This window comes from Magnolia sinica, chromosome 11, assembly GCF_029962835.1.
Source record: "Magnolia sinica isolate HGM2019 chromosome 11, MsV1, whole genome shotgun sequence".
NCBI classification, from domain to species: Eukaryota; Viridiplantae; Streptophyta; class Magnoliopsida; order Magnoliales; family Magnoliaceae; genus Magnolia; species Magnolia sinica.
In genome coordinates, this window is record NC_080583.1 from 28,089,833 (window position 1) to 28,099,638 (window position 9,806).

The 9,806-nt window shown below is 41.0% G+C and overlaps 1 non-coding gene across 1 annotated transcript; it reads left to right on the forward strand.

The window, feature by feature from the left end:
* The first annotated feature begins 755 nt into the window (after positions 1 to 755).
* Positions 756 to 862, forward strand: LOC131219862 (small nucleolar RNA R71). The gene has a single exon (XR_009158503.1). It is a non-coding gene; the product is annotated as a small nucleolar RNA R71 (small nucleolar RNA).
* Positions 863 to 9,806: the final 8,944 nt, after the last annotated feature.

Below are 9,806 nucleotides of genomic sequence, written 5' to 3' on the forward strand. Positions count from 1 at the left end.
TGGATTTAGCGTGACCCATTTGATTTGAAGAGCTGGGATCATTAATCTCGTACTGCGGTTTAGGATTGGGGAGATGTTGTGCAGGAAACATCCCCTTTTCTATAACCGTCATACGAGAATCTATCTTTTGCATAAAATCTGTAATTCCCCGCATTGCCTGAGCTAGCTCTTGTATGGAATTTTGAACCGGTTCCTCTTGAGGTTTCACTTGATTTGGATTTTGATTGAAGAAACCTTGAGGAGTAGCCGTTTGTCCATTCCTCCAACTAAAGTTTGGATGATTTTTCCAACCAGGATTGTATGTATTGGAGTTAGGTCCAGTAAAAGGTCTTTGATAGTTGTTTACGGCATTAGCTTGTTCATTCAACACTCCTCGAAAGGCGGGTATTGTAGGACAATTTTCAGTTGTATGAATGTTGCAATCACAGATGCCGCAAACAATGTCATTAACCTTATCCTTCTTTCCTTCCATGGCCTCAACTTTCCTTATGAGCGTAGTCACTTTACACTTGAGATCATCCTCTTCTTTCAAGAGATATAATCCACCTTTCTCCTTTAATTGAGTCGGCCTAGACGTGGTGTTCGACTTTGGGTAATAGTCCCATGATTGTATTTTTTCAGCAAGACTATCGAGGCAATCCCATACCTCGTCAACATCTTTATTAATGAACTCTCCATTACACATTGCCTCGACCATTTGGCGCATGGAAGATGTCAGTCCATCATAGAAAAAATTTGTAATGCGCCACGTTTCAAATCCGTGTTGTGGGCATGAACTGACCAAATCTTTGAACCTTTCCCAACATTGGAAGAATGTTTCATCTTCCTTTTGGGCAAAGTTCATGATTGCTTTTCTGAGGGTAATCATTTTATGATGTGGGAAGAATTTTTTTATGAATTCCCTCTGCATGTCGTTCCATGTACCAATGGATCTAGGACGCAGTGAATGTAACCACGTCTTAGCTTTCTCTTTTAAGGAAAAAGGAAAGAGTTTCAGCCTAATTATATCCTCAGATACATTAGGAAAACATAATGTAGCTATAATTTCATCGAACTCTTTCAAATGTAAATATGGACTCTCTGATTCAAGTCCATGGAATTTGGGAAGGAGTTGGATAACTCCTGGCTTGATGTCCATTTGTCCTGTGTTTTTAGGAAAAATCATGCATGAGGGCATACTCATTCCCACCGGTAATAGATAATCTCGTAAAGTACGAGGCGGGGGTGCCTGATGCACCTCGTTCTCATCTTGGGTATCCTCCACCTTGGGTGGAAGTAGAGGAGGTTGGTCTTCGGCCATAACTTCAATTAACTCAGGGGATTTCGAGTGGTGTCTAGTCCTGCGATGGATAGTCAACCCCTCAACCAATCCTCCTTCAGTCAAGAGACGTCGAGTGTTGTCACGGGCCCACTTGGGCATGAAACACTCACAACCCTCAATTAAAAACCTAATCCTAAGAAAGGAAAAGAAAATCTAGAAAGAAAGAGAGAGTTGGAAAGAAATTACCAAATTGGAGTCTTAAGTTAAAAACCTGCAAAATAAAACAAAATAAGTTAGATTCTAAAAAGAGAAGAACAATCCTTTAAAAGAAAAATAGCAGTAAATTGATTTTTAAAAGAAGGAATTCCTAAAAGAAAGTGAAAATTTCTAAAATAAATTAAGAAAGTCCTAAACTAGAAGGTAAATTACTAAAAAAAAGAATTGAAAAATAGAAAGTAGAGAAGGAGCTTACCGAATTAGAAATTTCTATCTTAAAGGCCTACAAAATAGGAAGGTTAGTTTCTAAACAAAAATTCTACAAGTAGAAAATTTCTAATAAATTAGGAAACAAAGTTAGATTCTAAAAGAGTTAAAATTAGAAAGTTTCTAAAAAAAAACAAAAGAGGAAAATTTCTAAAAATAAACTACTTCCTATAAATAGGAAAATACTAGAGTTAGAAGATTTCTAAAATTTAAACCCTAATTTTAAAAGTAGAAAAAGTAGAGAAATTAGGAAGGAATTACCAATTTAGGAACTTATGTCAGGATCCTTCAAAACATGGAAACAAGTTAGTTCTAGAAATCAAAAAGTTTACAACTAAAGTTAGTCAAACTCTAATCTTAAAGTAATTTTAAACCTAATTAATTTCAGAAAATCGCAACCGTTAGTCCTTGGCAACGGCGCCAAAAACTTGTTCACTCCCCAAGTATAGGGTTGTGATGTAGTAATAAACTCGGTGAGACCGAGGTCGAATCCACAGGGACTGAAACTTGTACGTGATCTGAAACCAACTAGATATAGAACTAGCAAAAAGATGTAATATAAATCCAATGTTAATTGATGAATAATGGTGAGAGATTAAACTTAAGGAATTCAGAGGAAGGGAAACTGGGGATTCAGAGGATCCACTTGTAGATATCAGGGAGATCTTATGCCATCATCATGTAAACTAAACTGAATTTCTTTTAATATAGTTTTTTAAAAGAGATGAACAGTATATGAATTAGAATGGATTCCATCATCAATCCATGCCCAGGAGGCAAAGCAAATAACAAAATTAAACTAATTACTAACCAGTCAACAATGCATGAAAGTTAGGAAGGGTATCATCATCCGACCATGCCCAGGAGACGATGGTGAACAACAGGGCTTCCTGACATCATATACATCAAAAGGGAAAAGGAGATATTCAAGGCCATTGCAGATCCATTGTAATTTCAGTCACAACAGACCATTAAAGATAAAACAAACATTCCTTTAATTTAACTAAGAACAACATCAGTTCAGTTTAAACGAAGAAGCATAAGTAAAAAAACAACTCCCATCAGGCTACAAGCTTCACCTCTTAGCCCCAGCTAAGAGGTTTAGCCACACATGAATGGCCTGAACCCAAAGCAAATACAAAGGAAAAGAAAACGAAAAAGAAAAGAAAAGAGGAAAATAACTTAGTCTTTCTCTCTCTCTCTCTCACGTTCCCAGCAGCTGATCGGCTTCTTCCCGTCCTCCCTCCCTTCCCCCGTCGAAACCTCCTCCTTTATAGATGTATTTAGGCGCACTCCTCCCGCTGCTGGAGTCGGTGTCGAAGGCTTCTGTTTTACGCAGTTTAATAGCTCCAAAACACCTTCCGTTTGATTATTTTCGGGATGGCTGTACAAGCTTGGCTTCGAACATTCCTCATGGCTGGGGTCTCGGCTAGCGTGGGCTCCACATGAATGGTTCAGATCGTTCATCCGATCAAGGATGATGGGCCACAGCTGTCCAGAATTTTCGAATTTCTCCGGACTGCGTAAACAGGACGCGTAACATACCTGCGCTGTTCGGATGGTGGGGCCCCTGATCATAATTATTTGAGAAATCCAGCTCGTCCATTGGCTTAGTCACGAAAAATAGGTCGGACATGACCATTTTTTGGATCCGCTTCTTCGTGGCCCGTGAATGATTTCATTCCACCGTCCGTCTGCCGTTTAGACGATTGGAAATCGTTCTCCTCTGCCTTCTGAAATTCTGTCACCTAGGCAATGTTTATAGGGAGCATGGGCGTCTGATGAACGGTCTAGATCCGACTGATGAATCACGGTAGTGGCCCACAAGATTTCTCCGCAGCTTCTGACGTGAAACAGAGTTTCCGTGTCGGAATAAAACATGTCTGATGGACCCCACAGTGATGTTTTTGATAAAATCCACCACGTCCATTGAATTCCTTGCTAAAAACTAGTCAGGAATGGACGGTTTTGGAGTGTAGTTAGTATGGTCCACTGAACTTTGCTCGCTGCCGTTCATCCTGCGATTTATAGTTAGGATCTTCTGGTAGCTTGCATGAGGACAAAATGACACCTAGGAGAGGGTTTTTGCCCCCCTATGGACACAATAGACGGTACTGATCATCTATTTGGATGATGTGTGGGGCCCACTGGCCAAAAAATGATCGGACAGCGTTGGACACTGCCTCCGCGAGGAAGAAGGCTCGGGTCAGCCCGGCTTTGACCGGGCTGACCGTCCGGTGCGGCGCGGGTGCTGTACCTCATGTACACGCGCTGTACATGCGGAGTAGATTGTGATGTTCGTGAGAAATCCGCTCCGTCCATCCGTTTTGACACGTGGTTTAAGGGGTTGAGACCAAAATTGGATTATATCCAGATATCAGGCGGGCCCCACATAACGATTCAAGGGCTAATCTGTCCGTTGGGCCACTTCTAGAGGGATCCAATGGATGAAATTTTACGTGTACGGTTAATTTATAGCCCTCAGGCCATGTATGAAGTTTTGAGTCGAACAGATGATGGAAACCTAGTGATCTTGCATTCTGGCTGACTTTCAGGCCGCTTGAGCTTCAGTTTCTCGATTTTTGCGGATCCCTGGCATATAATTCCGTAGATCTTGGTCCCCTAGAGTCCGTCCCTTGCCTTGGTGCATTCTGAATATTAAATCCGTGCTTTTAGCATCCCGATCCAGTCCCAGCTCGCAATTCCACCTTGCAACACAAACATGATTAAAATGGGTTATTAAACGGTACCGTGTTCATAAATACAGGTAATAACTGGGTCTGATATACAATATTTGACCCTCAACAGTTGGAGGGTGTGTTGACACTCAAATAGTGCATAATTTTCTCAATTTATATCTTGGTTTTATGAACATGAATCAACTTAATGTTCTATTTTACTCATGTATGTGTTGTAAGGTGAATTTAAGAGCTTAGATTGAAAAAAGGTGCTTAAAAGTATGAATTTGATGCTCAAGAGTCACCAAGGCAAGAGATGGATCTTAGGAGACCAAGATTAAAGAATTCACATGCTAAAGATCCAAGAAAACCAAGGCATGAAAAGAATCGAAGATTTGAAGTGAAGAATCCTGAAATCATCTTGAAAAAGTGTATTCTGAAGCTCTGAAGTCTATTTTGGGAAACTGCGCAAAGCGAAGACTATTTTAACGAAATTGTGCAGCGAAAAGTATATTTTAGAAAACTGCGTAAATTTGAGGCGGTTTGTAGAGTTTTCCAACTTCGTATGAAAATCGGAGTTCCCCACTTATAAATAGAACTTCCTAGGGCATTCCTAAACATCATTAAAAGCATTTAAGAGCAAGATTTAGGGTTTTCAATTTTAAAAGTTTTTTTTTCCTTTTAGATCTTTTCTATTTGCATTTATTTCTTTCTTGTTGCGTTCTTTTTCTATTCTAATTATGTTTTTCTAAGTTCTTTCTAGCCCAAGTTAGAAGGAAGCACATGGGTTTAATAATTCTTTAAGTTATGCTGATTGATTGTTTTAATGATGAGAAGAATGGTGTATGCATGTTATCTATTATTTAGGTTTTTTTTTTTTAAATTTTTGTTTTTAATCTTAATGTGAGATCTATATATTTCCATCATATGTGATCTATATGTTTCCATCATATGTGATCCATATTGATGGATAGGCTTACCTTAGATCAATTAGATTTCCTAGGTAAGAAAGGTTCTCAATCTGTTATATTTCTTTGATTTTCATTATCTCATGAATATTGAATACTGAAAAATCACTGGCGCTTGAGAATATATGTTAATGGTGCAAATCCAAGATTTTCTAATCTTTTATATCATTTATTAAAATATTTAAAATGTTTTATTTTTCGATTAGGCTGATCATAGTGCTCAGATCCTAGTTGTGTTATCCAAGTCATCATGATTTTGGAACATTAACCTATGTGTGGAACTTTGAAGCTTGTGTGTTATTTTAATTCAATTGAATTACATCCATTCAAAAATCCTAAAATCAAATCATCAGTATAGTTTTTATTACTTAGATTGTTTTACATTTGATTTTCTCCTTCTCGCAATTCATCTCCCTATGGGATCGACCCTGTATTCATAAGATATTACTTACAAACCTCTGCACTTGGAGATAAGCAATTGCTGACGTGGCCCCACATAAATTTTACATCAAACAGATTTTTGGTGCAATGTTGGTTCTGGGTCATTTTAGAGTCAGATTCATGATCATGTGGAGCCTACATATGGTGAAAGAAAATAACCACCTGGTAGCTCTATGTATGGGCTTTACAAATTATAAAGCAGGCCTCATTGGTTGGGTGAGTACAATTTATGGTGATGGCTCAAACATGGGTACTTGGAGAAACTGTGCAGGAAATATAGTGCAGAATTAGTTTTGACCCAATTTTAAGTATATCCCATGATCACAAGGGACCACATTTCAGTGTGCCATCAGGTGCCCTTGGTTGTACTATATATGCACTTCAAAAATTATAAGTTGGGACCAATTGGTTGTGCACATGTAATATTTGGTATAGGGCCAAACATAGACACTTTGATTTTTTGCACAATTTTTCTGCACAATCATGCCTGACCACATTTTGGGATCCACTCCCTGATCATGTGGGGTCTAATTTGGCCTAATTAAAATATTATTTATCTATTCATTAGTATAGGTTAAAGGTTTCAAGTGGTGGCCTACTCATATCTGTAGTGTGTGGTCTACTACAAAGGCCCAAAGTTAGTACAAAACCCAAATAATCAGACAATTTTCAGAAATGGGGTCTGTCACAACTTAGGGCCCAATTTCCAAACACTTAGGAATCATTCATGACGAAAAGTGTGACACCCCAAACCCAGCGTACATTTGTCTCATAAGAAGCATAACCACAAGTTTACCCAAATCACAAAGGCAACATCATCATCACATATCCACTAATATAAACATTTGAATACAATGCTGAAAGGGAAATACATATATCGAAATCCAAGCTCGAGAAATCAGCTACATGCTCCAAGCTCCACGTTGCTGTAACCTAATGCCACCTGCACGCATCTATCGTGCATAAGCTTATATAAGCTTAGAGGGTGGTGAAAGTGTGTGCACAATGTAAGTACCAAGTACGCAATATCAGAGTAATCAGAGTAAGCGGAAATACTAACAAGCCCATAAATAGCATCAGCCTTATTCAGGTTATGTGATGTAAAAATTATAATAAACCAATATTATATACTGAGGAAGTAATGTAGATCAGCTATGCAATGCGGAGACAGTAAGCCAAATACTATGTGCTGAGGATGCAATGCAATATGCGATGCGAATGAAATGACCAAGCTGGAGTGTGAAGTCGGGATGATTGTACGTAGTATCACAGGCCACGGGGTCCACCACAAGGGACTCTCTTCAAACCAGTCTCATACCTAAATTTGGATAGTCAGACTTAATGTGGTAAACTCCTAATCTCAGGTTAGTCGTGTGCCTCAACCAAAATTCTGGCCATTGCGAAGGTCCACGTAACAAATAATTACGCACCACTAGCCCGAGTGGATAGTGAATGAATGAATGAATGAGTATGCAACTCCTGCTCAATAAGTTCACATATCAGTATGGTTCCTCTCTGGAAAATCATCGAGGTCTAGTACACTCCAAACCGGATTGCTGCCATATCGTGCACAACAAGGTGAGTGGAAGAGACCTCACTATTTACCTGCCAATATTGGGCCCGGCTCGTCGATAGCGGACCCATTCCTCGAGCTGGTCAAACTCAGCCTAGCTTTGCCCCCTCCTCTCGGGCAGGTAAGGCCACACTCCCTTCTAATCGACCACGACACAGTGAGAGATGTGGCATAACGGTATATGACCCTCATGCACTCATGCATCCACTCGGTCTAGACGTTGGAGTAACCTTTGGAACTAAGAGGGTTTAGAGAATTTCACTCAGGGATATCTATAGCACTCCATGTAGAATAAATTTTTGGTGTCCCATCTTGCCAACCACGATATGCATGTGGAGGCTACGACCCTAATATCACTAGGACATACAATAATCACAATACACAATGCAAGATGCATGAGTCATACAATCCAATCATGTATTAATCCTGCGCATACCGTGCGCTCCTGTGAGACAATCTTCGCCTATCAGGGAGTCTCATAACAATCTGCCAATGATATATGCAATGGTCAACCACATCTCATAACAAATATGCAGATGATGCGTATGGGCATGTATTATGATGCTATGCTGTTACATACTCATAATCAGTATCGATTACTAGCACTGATAATCGGCATCGATAATCGGCCTATACAATCGGCATTGTCAATTGGAATCGGCGTTGACAATTGGAATCAACCTCGACAATCGGAATTGGCCTTGATAATCGGCCTCGACAATTGGAATCGATCTCAATAATCGGAATCAGCCTCGACAATTGGAGTCGGCCTCGACAATCAAAATCGGCCTCGACAATCTCGACAATCGGAATCGGCCTCGACAATCAGAATCGACCTCGATAATCAGAATCGACCTCGACAATCGGAATCGACCTCGATAATCGGAATCGGTGAGAATGGGCCTAACAAGGCCTAATGGAAGGTCACAATGTGGATATTCAACCATTATTAGCCATCAATGTAAACATTTAACCAACATTGCTCCCAAGGAGTGGCCTACATAAACATCATTACATACATCATGGCAAAATCACACATCACATCGGGCCTTGAATACACAACAGGTGGGCCCTACACCTGGGCCTCAAATACATCACATGGGCCTCTCATATACATCATGTTGGGCCTCGCCAAAGGTCACAAACACATCATAGTGGGCCTCCTCACGTGGGCCATATATACATCAATGTGGACCTCGCCAAATGGGCTACAAATACATCATAATGGGCCTTATATTTGTGCCGCATATACATCACATGGGCCTCATAACTGGGTCTCAAATACATTACGATGGGCCACAACTCATGGGCCTCAAATATATCACAATGGGCCTTACTCATGGGCTTTATGTACATCAAAGTGGGCTGCATGGCATGGACAGCGCGAATCAAACACGTACATCACGTGGGGGCCACATGAATGGACGGTGTGAATATATAACACATATATATCACGGTGAGTCCTACGTCCTGATGGACGGTGGGAGCTTGGATTACATCTAAAATCATTTCAATAGTGGCAAGTGCAACATGTGTATCACTGTATACTATCATAGGGGTACATGGCTCACTAATGTGATCAGCACTGTCCAAACATTGTCCATGTACATCAACATTATCTGAACATTGTCCAGCATTGTCCAACACATTTGGACGGTGTGGATGAAATAAATACATCACGGTGTGGCCCACATGGCAAAACAGGTGGACAGTTTGGGTCTAAAACACATCAAAGGTGGATCCATAATGGACAGATGGTTTGGATCTAACACATACATCGTGATGGCCCCCAGAACTTACTGACAACAATCATAGCAGCACTGTGTTGTGTGAGACCCACCGTCCCTTATTCGGACGGATGGTCTAGATGAGTCAAGGTGGGTCCCACTGTGGACCGTATGCCTAGCCCTGAAATGATCTGGAAATGGGACGGACGGTGACGATAAATCCCAAACATCACGTGGGGTCCCATGGTCGAACGACCTAGATGAAATCCTTATCCTGATGGGTACCCCCGTCCGGATGCTGACAGTGTGGATGAATCACATACGGCATGGTGGGGTCACGTGAGTTTAGACGGTCGTATGCATTGTAGCTGGCCTCACCAGCTAGACAAAACAGATACATCAGGGTGGTGTTCCACCGTCCAGTTGCTAGACGACTAGGATAAAACACATAATATCAAGGTGGGCCCCACCCCACACGTGCAGCACGTGTGGGTGGGTCCCACGTCCTTCCACTGGTCGGTGGTGGATCAAAGCATACGCCAGGTGGCCCTGCAGCTGTTAGACGGTAGTCCAGCAGCATGCACAGACGGACCTTCGAGGATGAAACATACCTCAGGTGGGCCCTACCGCTTCCCACGATCAAGCTAATATTTGTTTTCCTCGTCCAGGCCCCAC